At 45.8% G+C, this 12,619-nt stretch overlaps 1 long non-coding RNA gene across 1 annotated transcript in view; it reads right to left on the reverse strand.

The window, feature by feature from the left end:
- Positions 1–219: 219 nt before the first annotated feature.
- LOC137860436 (uncharacterized) overlaps positions 220–12,619 on the reverse strand; it is a 101,826-nt gene continuing 89,426 nt past the window's right edge. The window contains exon 3 of the long non-coding RNA XR_011098909.1: positions 220–6,022. This is a non-coding gene — a long non-coding RNA (uncharacterized lncRNA). The remainder of the gene's footprint in view (positions 6,023–12,619) is intronic.

Genomic DNA, 12,619 nt, shown 5'->3' on the forward strand with positions numbered 1-12,619 from the left:
TGGTTAACTTGTTATTAGCATAAAGGTGCTGACAGAGCACCCACAGTAGCAAACAGCTTCAGGCTTGAAAGTGTGACACAGGGGACAGTGATACTTGAACTAAAAAATAATATTACACTACTGCAATGACAACATTTTCCCTAAAAACAGTGCAAACAGAGAGAGGGAGAGCAAACGCTGCTTGTTCTGGTATTTTAACATCATTGTCTCTCTGTGACAACCTGAAGAATGGCAAGCATTTTGAAGGGTAAAAAAAGGGATAGCACAAAAGTGAAAATTAAAAATCTGGTCACACTGAAGAGAAAAAGAACATGCTGTCTTTTAACCACCAGCTTTGCAAAGATAATATGTTTTATTCCAGATTTCCAACTGTATCACAGACAGTGCAGGACCTGGGACTTTTGTGCCTTCATTTCCCTGTTATATAGAAACATAACACTGACTCCTCCATTCTTTTTGTCTCTTTCTTGCTTTCATATCTCTGTATGGTCGATCAGTACCTCATTCATGGCTTACACTATTACAAAAGTAACTAATAATATTAATGAAAAAAATTTGCAATTGTCTCTCATTATAACAAAGATTTACAGAAGATGTTTTCTTGTACTCCCAGGAGAACAGATCTACAGGCAAAATTAAGCTATTCAGTCAAAAGCAAATTATGGAAACATGCTGTATAGATAAGGAGAGAGGAATTACAGGAGATAAAATTGATGATCATCTTTCAAGCACTAAAACACTTCTTCTTAACCGTAAGGCCAAGGGACTCTGATGGCCAAACATCTATTTTTCACTGTAGCTGTGTGTCCCAAGAAGTAAAAGCTAGATTAAACAGAAGGCAACAAAATGCAGATCTCCCTCAGTTACTGCATAAAAACAAAACATTCATTTTCCATTCATCCATAACAGAACTATTATTACCCATGGTCATAAATTTCCCATTGAAAGGATTTTGAATTGAAAATACATTTTTGGTCATTTGGAAAGAAAATACAATAACAACATCACCAAAATTCCACTGACGGGTTGGTTTTGTTGGGGAAAGGTTTGTTCTTCTAGAACTGTACCTTGTCCAACAAAACAGGTCCACAAATAAATGCCTGCAAGTTTCTGCAGGTCAGAGTGCACAGAGACATGGTAAAAGCATCTGGAGATGTGATTTTTGAGCCTGGCTGCGACTGTGAGGCTAACATGGGTGGAGGCTGCTGTAGATGGGCACCTCGAACGTTAAAAACTGGGCAGTTAAAAGTGAGTGGATGAGTGGACGTAATAATGGAAAATCACTCAAGAAGCTATACTAATACGGGTGTTGTGGAGTCCAGCACTAAAAACTAAAATAACTAAACTAAAATAAAAATAAATACAATAAAATAAAATAGTGAAATGAAATGAAATGAAATGAAATGAAATGAAATGAAATGAAATGAAATGAAGCTGAAAATAACAGTAGGAATTTATTTTTTTTTTTTTACTTTTCAGCATTTTTGTCATTTTAACTATTTCCTACAAGTCATCATTGAACAATTACTCCATTTCCAAACACCTCTCACTAAAATATGGTAGTACAAACCATCTACTACGCAGTTACAAAGAACACACAGCAGACTTTAAATTACCATTTGCTTTGGACTATGTGTGTTAAAGTGAGGTAATAAATCACTCCCTAAGCAGGTCTGTTTCTGAGACAAAAATTCAAGTCTCTGACATTCGTGTGCATTTATTGACTTGGCTCCAAAACCCCGTGTGTGTGCAAGTGACATATAAATATGTCTGACAAAATGATACTTCCCCATGAGCAGACATTACCCTCAGAGAATTCTTTCTAAAAAGCAACAAACCTATGGGGCAGATCCCACTGCTGAATCTCCACCAGATCAAAGCAAAGGTGGATGTGAGGATCTGGTCCTTACAGAGAGTTCGGAGTATGGCTTGGAGATGGACTGGGGGGACTGATGGTGTGTGGAGAGAGCCTCCTGCCCTGACACAGGGAGTCTTTGTGGATGAGATGAGCAGCGTATGGGCCCATGCTGTCCTCTGGGGTGAAGAGCTCAGGGCTAGGATGAGGGACCTGGAGGAAGGGGATGGATGTGCAGCAGACCCACGGGGGGACTGTCCCCATCCTGTCTGCTGGTGTGGGGCTGAGTCCTGCTGCTGAGACATGTCCCACTGAACCCCCATGGGCAGGCAGTCTGCAAAGGATTTCTGCCATGGCACAGCTCTGATTTGGCCTCCCGCAGCAAGCCAAGGGCCTGGTGCAGTCATCGGGAAGGCTCCCCACAGCACTGCCTCATCCCCTTCCCAGGAAGGTATCCCCCAGCATCAGAGGGGCTTAGACCCTCAAAGGTGAGGAATTAATTCTTCCCACGTATCTTCTCCAACGCAATGAAATAATGCAGGCCTTGCTGACATTGCTGTCAGAAAAGTGAGAAGATGGCTGTGTTTTAACATCAGCTCCAAGCTATAATTTCCTGTAATTGTGCAGCGCTTCAGAGGTGCTTGTGAACTTGGGCGGATTGCTCCTAACCAAGTTGATGAATAACCCGGGACTGACTCATCTCCTAAACAGACCGAGCGCTGAAGGAGGGAGCGTGCAGAAAGGTTTTGCCTTCCATTAGCAACACTATCCAAACAACTGACCCTCTCCCTGAGAGATTAGTTCACAGCAGGTGAACTGTAATCTGCTCTGATCGGCAGGCAAGGAGAGCATTCATTCCAGCTGCATTGCAGCCCGAGCTTTTCTTCTCTCTCTCTTTTTTTTTTTCCACACATTGTGAGCCCCCGACAAAGGCTCCAGCTATCAGATCAAGCAAACATTTTGCCACTTATTTGCAGAAATGGTTCTGGTCCTGAGTTGGGATGGTAACCAGCTAAAGACGGGGATGATGAGTATTTTTTCCTGGCATCACCTCCAGCGCTTTCTCTGCTGGAAAATGGTCATTTGCTAATGTCCAGAACAATAGGCAAGCTTTTGATCAGGGTCAATTTTGTGCTGAGAAGCTGTTGCCAATTTATGATGTTCAGGATAATCTGCTGGAAACTATTATTTGAACATTACATGGTATTACCATCCATCTGATGCACTCAGTTGCCAATTGAAGGACATTTTCCACAAAATAATCACACCACTTCTAGATTTCTGGTTCAGACCCGCAAGAGGATCCTAAAATATACCATTAAAAGATAAGTTTAAATTCCCCAATTTGCCATATATTAGTGCTCATGGACTCATTAGTTTTTATGGCAGTTATATTTCCCTAAAACCAGCAGTAAACTCTTCATTACCTCACAGCCAGTAGCCATCCATCCCTCCTTTCCTGTTTCTTTCTCTCTCTCTTTGACCAACAATCTTACCACTTCCCTCCTTGCTAATGTCAATACCTCTTCTCTGCAGGTATCAATCAGACTTTTTTTCCCCAGACTGAACACCTGACAAAACCAAGATAGACTCAGAGTGATTGTTCTCAGCTGAGATTTAGTCTGAAGGCAGTGGCTTGTATTTTTGGAGTGAGAAAGCTCTTGAGTGTTTGAAAAATTGTCTGTTTGGATTGGTGTGTTGTTTTTTTTTTCCTCTCCTACCTATACCTGCAGGTCTAGATAAAAGGTGCCACCTCTGCTTGCACATGCAGCTTTGCTCTCCAATCCCCTTTACTACAGCAGGGGATGCTCACCAGGGCTGGGGCCAGATTTTGGCCACAGGAGCTTCTGCAGAGCTTGCGAGCCAGCGTGGGCCCAGTTCACCGGGCTGGAGTCACAGACGGCTTGAAGAGACATCTCGTGGCCATATCCCATACTGCAAAGAAGTTATTTTGTGCATCCAACAGTGCTTGTGTGCAGAGGGGACAAGAAAGGCCTGAGTGTAACTGGTGACAGTGGGCCAAAGAGAGCAGAGGATGCCAAACCACACACCGTGCACGTAATTCAGCACCCCGCCATTCTCTCCAGGTGTCTTCAGATAATGAAAAAATTGGAGACAGGCACATATTATGTTCCTGTTTATTTAGCTGGGACTTCTATGTATGTAGGAAAGAAACAGCTCGGTGAGGGACGGCTGCAAAATCCTAAGACACTGGGAGAAGCCAGAAAGGCAGCAGCTGCTCACCGTCCTCATGCTCAGGACTCAGAGCCACCCGGGGAACCCTTGGGAGCCACGTTCATGCAGGAGGAGGAGGAGGTGATTCCTCCGAGCCTTCCTCCTGGTGAGTGTCTCAGAGGAAGGAATCTGAGGGCTGCCCGGAGCAGCCAGGAGATGCGCTAACCCCTCGGCTGGGAGTGGTGAGGCTCTGGTTGTGCTGTGGCTTGTGGCAGCTGTGTAATGAAAGCCTTGCTGCCCGTGGCTTCCTTGCCAGGGACATCTGGCCAGCCTGACCCACAAATGTCCCCTCGGCATGTCCAACACTTGGTGTGGGGCAAAGTCTGTGGCCATGCAAGGCAACAGTGCTGATTTGGGCTTTCAAGCTGGTTCATCCTCTCACTGCAGCCTTTCCTCTCGTGTGTGACCCAGCAGTGGGCAAGAAGCACCACAGAGGGCTGGGTGCTGGGGGGTGCAGTGCTCAGGTCCCACCACCGGTTTGCCATGCCCCAGGTGCGTCCCCTGGGGCTGTTAGGACCTGCTGGAGGCCCAGCTCCATCCCTGTCTGGGGAGGATGGGAGGAAGGGGATCTCTAGCTTCACCTCCTGCAGTCCTTGTTCAGTCCTCATCCCCACCAGAGCACGGAGAGGCACCCAAAAATGTGTCCATCCCCAGTTTGAAGTCCGTTCCCACTGCCCCACACGTGCTGCTGTGTGAGCCATGCCCCAGGCTTTGGGAGATGCACTGCACAGCCCCCAGCTCGGTAGGAAAGGGGTTTAAACTAATCTTTGTTGGTTCCTGCTAAATGCTTCCTCCGTGATTAGCACCAGAGGTGATTTTGATAGCAGGATTCATTGTCAAAATAGCTTATAAAACAATTCCATAAAACTGTGTAAATCTTGTGTTGATCTTGCGTTTTACAAGGAGTCTTAAAGCCATATATCCCAGTGCCATTTACAACGTTGTTGCAGGTGTGGGACCAGCCTCAGAAATATAGCTACTACTTAAACTGTGTATTTTATGAGCCTGGGGAAACATCCGTTTGGACTGTAAAAGGAGCTTTCCAGCCCCCTTGCTGCTTTGTGCGAGAGACTGTGCCACTGCCCATCGGACCTCCGTGCCTCCTGAGGCACAGCCAAGGTGCGGGGACAGGATTCCTTTGTCAGCACACCTCAGCAAAGTTTTCCATGACGTTGAACTTTGGCTTCAGGAGGAGCTGGGCTCCTCAGGCCTGGGTTTCACTGCAGGCCACTGAGCACGTTCAGGCCTCTTACAGACACGGGGCTGTTTTGCTATGGGCTGCAGCCATCCCTCCAGTGCGGCTTGCAGGCTATTTACTGGTGCTCTGGAGCGCAAGGGAACAGGTGGAAAAGGGAAGAATGAATGGCTCAATCATGTAAATCAGATAACAGAAGGCATTTAAGTCGGCAACATATACTGCAATTACAGAATAGGTATTTAATAGGCATCAGGCTGAGTCTGCTGGGGGTAAGGGAAGAGTCAAGTGATATTTTTCCCCTTGAGTTAAAATTTATCAGGATTTTAACCCTGTATTAATACTCCCTTCTGCAGGAGCCCCTGGCATGCTATGCTCTACGGTCTCTGAGCTCTCCTCCAGCTCCCAGCACGACAGTCATCAGATTGTTCATATCATGGGGACTGAGCCCTCATCCCATAGTGCCTATTAAATACAGCACCCACTAGGCATCAAGCCATCACATACCTCTGCTCTGCGGGGATCATGGGCAACCACCCGCCTCTCTGCACTCCAGAAAATACTACACTTTTCAGATGAATACATGGGCTCCTCCTTTGTAGTGTGGGATGCAGTGGGTTGCACTTGAGTTTGAGGCTCAGGACTCTAGGTTTGAACAAGGTTGTGTTCTTTGACCTTGGCCGAGCTGCTTATTGCTTCCTTTAAGGCGTGATGAGGCTTCTCCACCTGCATCTGACCTGGAAAGAGAAACACGGGCGAGCTGCAGAGTGGTGCCACCATTGTGACATGGACTATGGGCAATCCTCTGCCCCAGTGACCCCACCTCATCCTCCTCACTGGATGCCCAGCACCTCCCTTCCCAGCGGATGTGTCTCAGCACCCTCTTATCTCCTGCTCGTATTTTCTGTGTAAGACCAAATATTGACACTGTTCAGGAATGCCTCTTGGTGGTGGGCACATCTCCTAACCTTCAAGATAACCCTTGACCTCTCCCCTGATCCCTGAAATGCACAAGATAAATGCAGGAAGGGGTCACAGCAACGCACTTAAAAGATGTTTTACAGCAGATGGAGGGTTAAGCCCAACATATGACTTCTGCATTGCAACAGCTCATTCTGAAGGGGCTCAGAGACACAGGGATCCAGATGGATGGATCAGTCTCACATCATCACCCCCCCAATGAACTGAGCTTCTCAAAGCTCTAATTCACGATGTCCCTCAGATTTAACAACAAAGAAAATCTCTCCCTATTTTCCTGAAATAAGTCTCTTAAAATAGCTTCCAGCTCTGGAATTTGACAGCATCATAAACCAGTGCTGTGGCTGGGACTTGTGGTGCCTGAAGAGACACCAAGGTGCCCACCCTGCCCCAGGAGCAGGGCCTCAGGACACAGGCACTGAGCTGGTGCAGACCCCGGCATGAATCATCTCCTTGGCTACCACAGCAAAATCTGGGCAATCAGGCATCAAATGGGCCTGGAGAGCATTTGGTGGTGCTGGGATCATCTGCAGGTTACACGTTTGTACCTGGCACAACAGATTTCTTCCCTAACCTGGTGCTGTTAAAATGCTGTCACAGCTAAATTAATAATATGATGTCATACCAAACATTTTAGGTATTAAATTTAGTACACTAATTAGCCATCATAATACTTTACAGATGAATTTATGAAACCCCATTTCCTGAAATCCACTTGTGTGTGGCTTCACCAGGACTTGATAAAGTGCTGGGCTCACGCAGGAACCCTCCCTTCAGCCAGGGCACCGAGCTGGGGTCCTTCCCTCTCCCCTGGCAATTTATTTCTAGGGGACACGAAGGAGTCTGATAGAAGTCTGCTCCATGCACAAACCTGGCTGAAACCTGCCTGCGTGATTCGGCAGACTGATAGACAGATGTGGGCAGAGCAATCACGCAACCCCCTGTTTCCTTTGGAAACCAGGCTAAAAATAGGGGAGATGCAGTAGAAAACCAGACAGGAAGGCAGGAACGGGTCTATCAATAGCCCCCTACTCCTGCCCTGTTTCCTGCCCATTAGTGTCTCTCGGCAGATGTCAGGTAACCTTTAGAAACCCTCCAAAGAAGCATTCATTTATCAGACACTTCTTAAACTGTGACAGGGATTTGGACCCTATATATGTGTGATCATCCCAGAAAAAAAAAAAAAAAAAAAAAAAAAAAGAATATATATATATAATAATAATTTTAAAAAAACTTTGTTTCCATACCCAATACAGCCACAGACCACCTGCTTATTTCATATTCCATTATTTGCTAAACTACCATGTCACAAAGATCCACATCCCCGTTCCCTTGGTGCTGCTGGGACTCTGCCTGCCATCCCAAGCAGAGCAGGGGAGAAAACGTCTTTAGCAGCAGTGGTCTTTCCAGGACATTAAGTGCTTAAATTCTGGGTAAGATCAATCTGCTGTATATACAAGCTTGTCAGCAAGATGTTAGTGACGGTGGGTAGGAGAGTACTGTATAGATTTCAGCATGGCATGTTAGCGTGTTCTTTCAGAGGTGAGAAAAAAAGGGGTTTTCGTGGGGGAAATGGATCAGCCCTTCCTTCAGGCGCAGCTGCCGGTGATGGTGTGCGATGCTCACTAGATGGCGAAGGCTGCCTTCCTCCCAGCACAGCAGCCTCCCCACAAAGCTCCGACTGAAGCAACTGGGGATGCTGCTGGGGATGGAGGACAGGGCTTGGATTGAAGAGGGGAGATGCAAGGGAGACTTCTGGAGCCTGCTGGGTGCAAAGAGGAAGAGAGGTGTGTTAAGGTTCAAAGGTTGGGCAGGTTTTCCTTGAAGAAATGGTGCCACCTGTTTGGAGACTGCCCCTTGAAACAGAGCTTTAGGTGAGGTCCCAGCTATCGAGGACTGGTGAGGAGAGAAAGAGAGATACCTGTGTAAGGTTCTCCTGTGGATTTCCTCCAGCCTTCAGGAGTCTCCCTCTCTTTTCAGCAGCAGGACCAAGCTGACATGCCCTATAGTCAACCCTCAAATCTATCTAGGGAGGAGACAGGATAATAGAAATGGTTTGTGGCCATCCCAAGTGCCTGAAGTGCTCCTGGGGCAAAAGACACTCTAAAAGATGACAGCTATCTAACAGAGGTGCTCCATGCCAGCACCCAGGAGCCACAAGAGGTCTTGAGGTGAGATTCCTGCTGCTGTCATGAGCAGAGCCCTGCCCAGGTAGCAAGCTTCGTGCCACCTTCACAGCACCCTTCCCCTGCTGCCCCAAGGGTGTTGGCAAACACGGGATTGCAATAAGGTGACAAGGAGAACAGGAGTGTGGCAGAGCCTGATTTAACTCCTTACACAAAGACTGTAGATGTTAAAACCAAAGAAATCTCATGACTTGCTAGGCTGGGGGACTCAGCTGCCCCAGGGACCTGCAGTCTCTCAGCCACGAGTAAGGAGGCACGAGAGAGGACAATGGCCTATGCAGAATACTTGGCTACAAGCCCAAAGTATTCTGAAAGAAAGAAAGAAAAAAAAAATAAAATAGAGGAAGCTGTAAGCCAAGCAAGACTGTTTTGAAATGGTTCATCTACACGAGTGAGTCATAAAACAACACAGCAGCTTTGAAAGTGAGTTAGAGGAGGGTAATTTCAGCCCTGTTTTCAGCAGCTGCCAGCTCACAGCAATGGCCCGTTCTTGCAAGTCATCACTGTTTACAAAGCAAATTTCGCACCCTTAGCAGGTCTCTTACATCCTCAGCTATCTACAAACGGCTCCTCACCCATAAGTGCCAGTATTTTCAGTAGCACCAGCCTGAGCGGAGGAACAAAGCCCTCCACAGACATCTGCCTTGTCAGGTGAAGAAGCACCTGAAGCATGCTCAGCCCTTTTATTTCCAGGCTGCCCACCTGCACTGCTGGCTTCATTTTGGCCTTGGCTTGTCTGTAACACAGCTCCTCAAAAGTCACATTTAGGCATGAGCATCACAGGTTTCCTGGCTATAATGGGCTGGAAAACCTCAACTCAGCTGTTCTCCTGGGGGATGCTGGCTACCTGGGCCCAAGTGTGCTCAAATTCACTTCTGCTCTGTCTGCTAAGAGCACACGAGCACACAGCTGAAGTCTGCAGACAGGGGCAGAGCGGGTGTGTGCCCTCAGGAGCACCCAGCTTCGGCATTAGTGCAGGGTTCATGGAAAGGCAGGGAGCACAGAACCAGCTGGTGCCAGCTCAGTAAGCCAAAATATAGCTTTACAGGGTGGAGCATCACCCATTGCTCCCCATGAGATGCCCTTGTGAGGGTGAGAGCCCATCCACACAAACTTCTCAGCAGCAAGTCCACACCGGAGCCTACAGACAGGTGCTGACACACACCAGTGATGTGTGATATATGCTCGGACATGGGTATACAGGAGAGCCAACAGGTTTTTTGAACATCGCTCACAACCATTTGGCACAGACCTAGCCCTGAGGGTAATGTTTAGCAGCCTGAGTGTTTATATTGTTTCCAGGATCCATTATACCCCATCCTACATCTTTTGCAGAATAATGCAAGCAGCCTGCTATTCAGAAACCCAAGGCTGTTCCTTCCCATCTCGCTGGGATATGGAAATACCTGGAAGGTGGTACTGACATTTTTCCTGAAGCTCTTTTCTGTTTAACAGAAGCAAAGTCACGTTGCTGAGAGACCCCTTAGTAACAGGAAGCAGTTGTCCGGTTTAAAGAACCAGCTAGAAAGCAAACAGCTTTGCCTCCTTTTTAAAGCCCCTCAGGACAATATTTACCTTTCTAAAATATCATTGTGCCACGGCTTTGGGACTTTGCTTGACAAACTTGGGGGTCTCTGAGCAGTTCAAAGTGGGCTTGACCTATAGCTGAGCATGGAAAACAGGAACTGCATATAAATAACTAAATTACAGAGAGATCAATTCTCAGTCAACTCATTAGCAATGCCCGGCGTCTTTAAGTGATAACTCCAGTCTCTAAGACCTTTACGTAATTACTTGCACAAGGCACATTTTACCCTTTGGTTCACAAGTTTCATAAATGAAGGTTAAGTTTACTTAACCACCCAGGATTTACCAGCCATGTTAAAGCATAAAATGCGCATGCTGCCAGGTGTCTCTGCAGAAACTGCCTTGTTGATTCAGAGACTCCAAGGTTAAATGGTGGCTCCTGAGTCCAAGTTAGCTTCCCACTGGGGAGCAGCAGGATCTGCACTGTAACATTGTACCACAGTTCAGCCGAGGTTGATTTAGCAAGGCTTGGAGTTAAGATAGCAGTGATTGCAGAAACCTGAATGGAAATCAGGGGTTTGCTGTGCACCGCACTCATAACAGGAATCCTGAGTATGTCACATTACAGTCTGTTTCTGAAAGATGAATTTATGCATTTTTGTCTAACTAGACACCCATTTCAGTCCTCCATCTCCCTATACTATTCATACACATGCACATCTATAGGATACATGTTTATGTAGCCTGAGTATCTCTTACTCCACACTGTCCATACAAATTCTCAGCTGATGTAAATCAGCACAGTCATATTAACAATTTGGCAGGTCATATTAGTTAAAGATATTATGAATGAATAAAGATATTAATTTATTTTTTCAGTGTGTTGGGTTTATATCTATGAGTTTGTTTAACTCTTCCCTGAGAGCATTTTGGGTGCGCTGGCTGTAACCTCCTCCTTTTCACACACATTCAGATTAGTTAAGGTTTTCAGCCACTTTTGGAGCACCCAAAGGTTCCTGACAGGAGAAGGATCGGTGTATCCGCTGTTTCACTGCCTCCCAGTGGAGTGAGACAGACCACCCCAGTCAAAGGTTCGGTTCTTGTGGCCTTTCAGCCATACCATAACTGATCTGTCACTCAGAGCAACTCACTGGTGTTCTGACAACCCCATTATCACCCTCTGATCCTGGGGAAAGTGCACAAAAGCATATGGTAATGTAACCTGCCGCTCCTTTTTACCCTGACCAAACAGTGACTTGCACTCAGTCAGCCTCACAGCAGGAGAAAGCTCAGTTTTCCTCCTTTCCCAAAACTACAGAGAAGGTTCAGGCAGCTGAACCAGAAAAACATTAACTTAATCGTATTCTGTTCAAATTCCCACTGCTATCCTCTTTTTTCTAGAGACCAAAAGAAGATCAATGAATGAGGGTTCTTTCACTGTGATTCCCCATAAGACTGACTATGCAGGGAGGTCTACAGTCCTAATGCTCCTGTGTGTGAAAAGTTATGTCCAAAAATTTATATATTAGACATCTTTTGGCAACTACATCCACTCACTGAATGTTGGAATATCACAGAGGAATTCATATATACCCAGTAATTCCTACCAACAATACAGGAGAGTTCTACTGGGTCTTAATTCTGCCTCCACTTTCCCCAAGCACTACAGAGTTGCAGTTATCACTAAACGAGGATCTTTATCTCCAGGTTTCAAAGTAAGTAGATGGCCACCAAAGCAAAGCAGAGAGATAGCCTCCAAGCCCTGGCTGAAACTTCTCATGGTCAAGGAAAAGAGTCCAAATTGTTTTGATTCAGCTTTAAAACTTGGCTTTGTGACTTAACTAGGACTATAATCTTTTCCCAGGTGCTGACAGGTTTTTAAGCTATCTGGAAAGGCAGTTTTTAAGCCATGATGCAGCTGAACAGTGAGCAGAGTTTGGCCTCTGCTGATCTGGAAATGTAAGCTCTGCTCACACTGAGTTCACAGTTACATATTTAACATTATATTTAATAATCTATAGTTCCTGTTATTGTGATTATAGCCACTGATAAAACAGATTTCTTGTATCTCAACAGGATTATAGCATCTCGCTACCACTGATTAACCACATGTATCAACAAAAACTTGATAAATGTTGGGCAGTTATCTAGGAGCTGAACCTCCAGTGCAGTCAATGGGGAAAGGTCAGAACTTCCACCCTTTACAGGGTGTTTCTATGCTTAATGTTGTTCCCATCAGATTCTTGGTGCAGCCATCATGGTCTAGGAGTACAAGCAAGGCAATGTTTGCAAGGGGAGATAATATTTTTTGTTAGAACACAAATGGTTGGAAAAAGAAGGCTAATCTTTAAAGCATGAGCCCCTCTTCAAGTCTTCCATAATTAACAATATCTGACGATTCTTGCAAATCAAGTGCAATTTTAAAGGCAGGATGGAAGTGGTGGTGCAAAGATTTTGTAAAGGGCTTGACAAAATCAGCTATACATCGCAATATCTAACCATTAATTTTGGGAAACAGTTGAACCTCTGATCTGACATTTTAGCAGCTAAGAGCTCTGGCTAGCAGATCCCACTCTGAATTACTCTCTCAGAGCCTTATCAAAAGGAAATGGAGCCTTTTGAAATCATTGGCATCTCTGGAAG

Source organism: Anas acuta, chromosome 8 (genome assembly GCF_963932015.1).
Source record: "Anas acuta chromosome 8, bAnaAcu1.1, whole genome shotgun sequence".
NCBI lineage: Eukaryota > Metazoa > Chordata > Aves > Anseriformes > Anatidae > Anas > Anas acuta.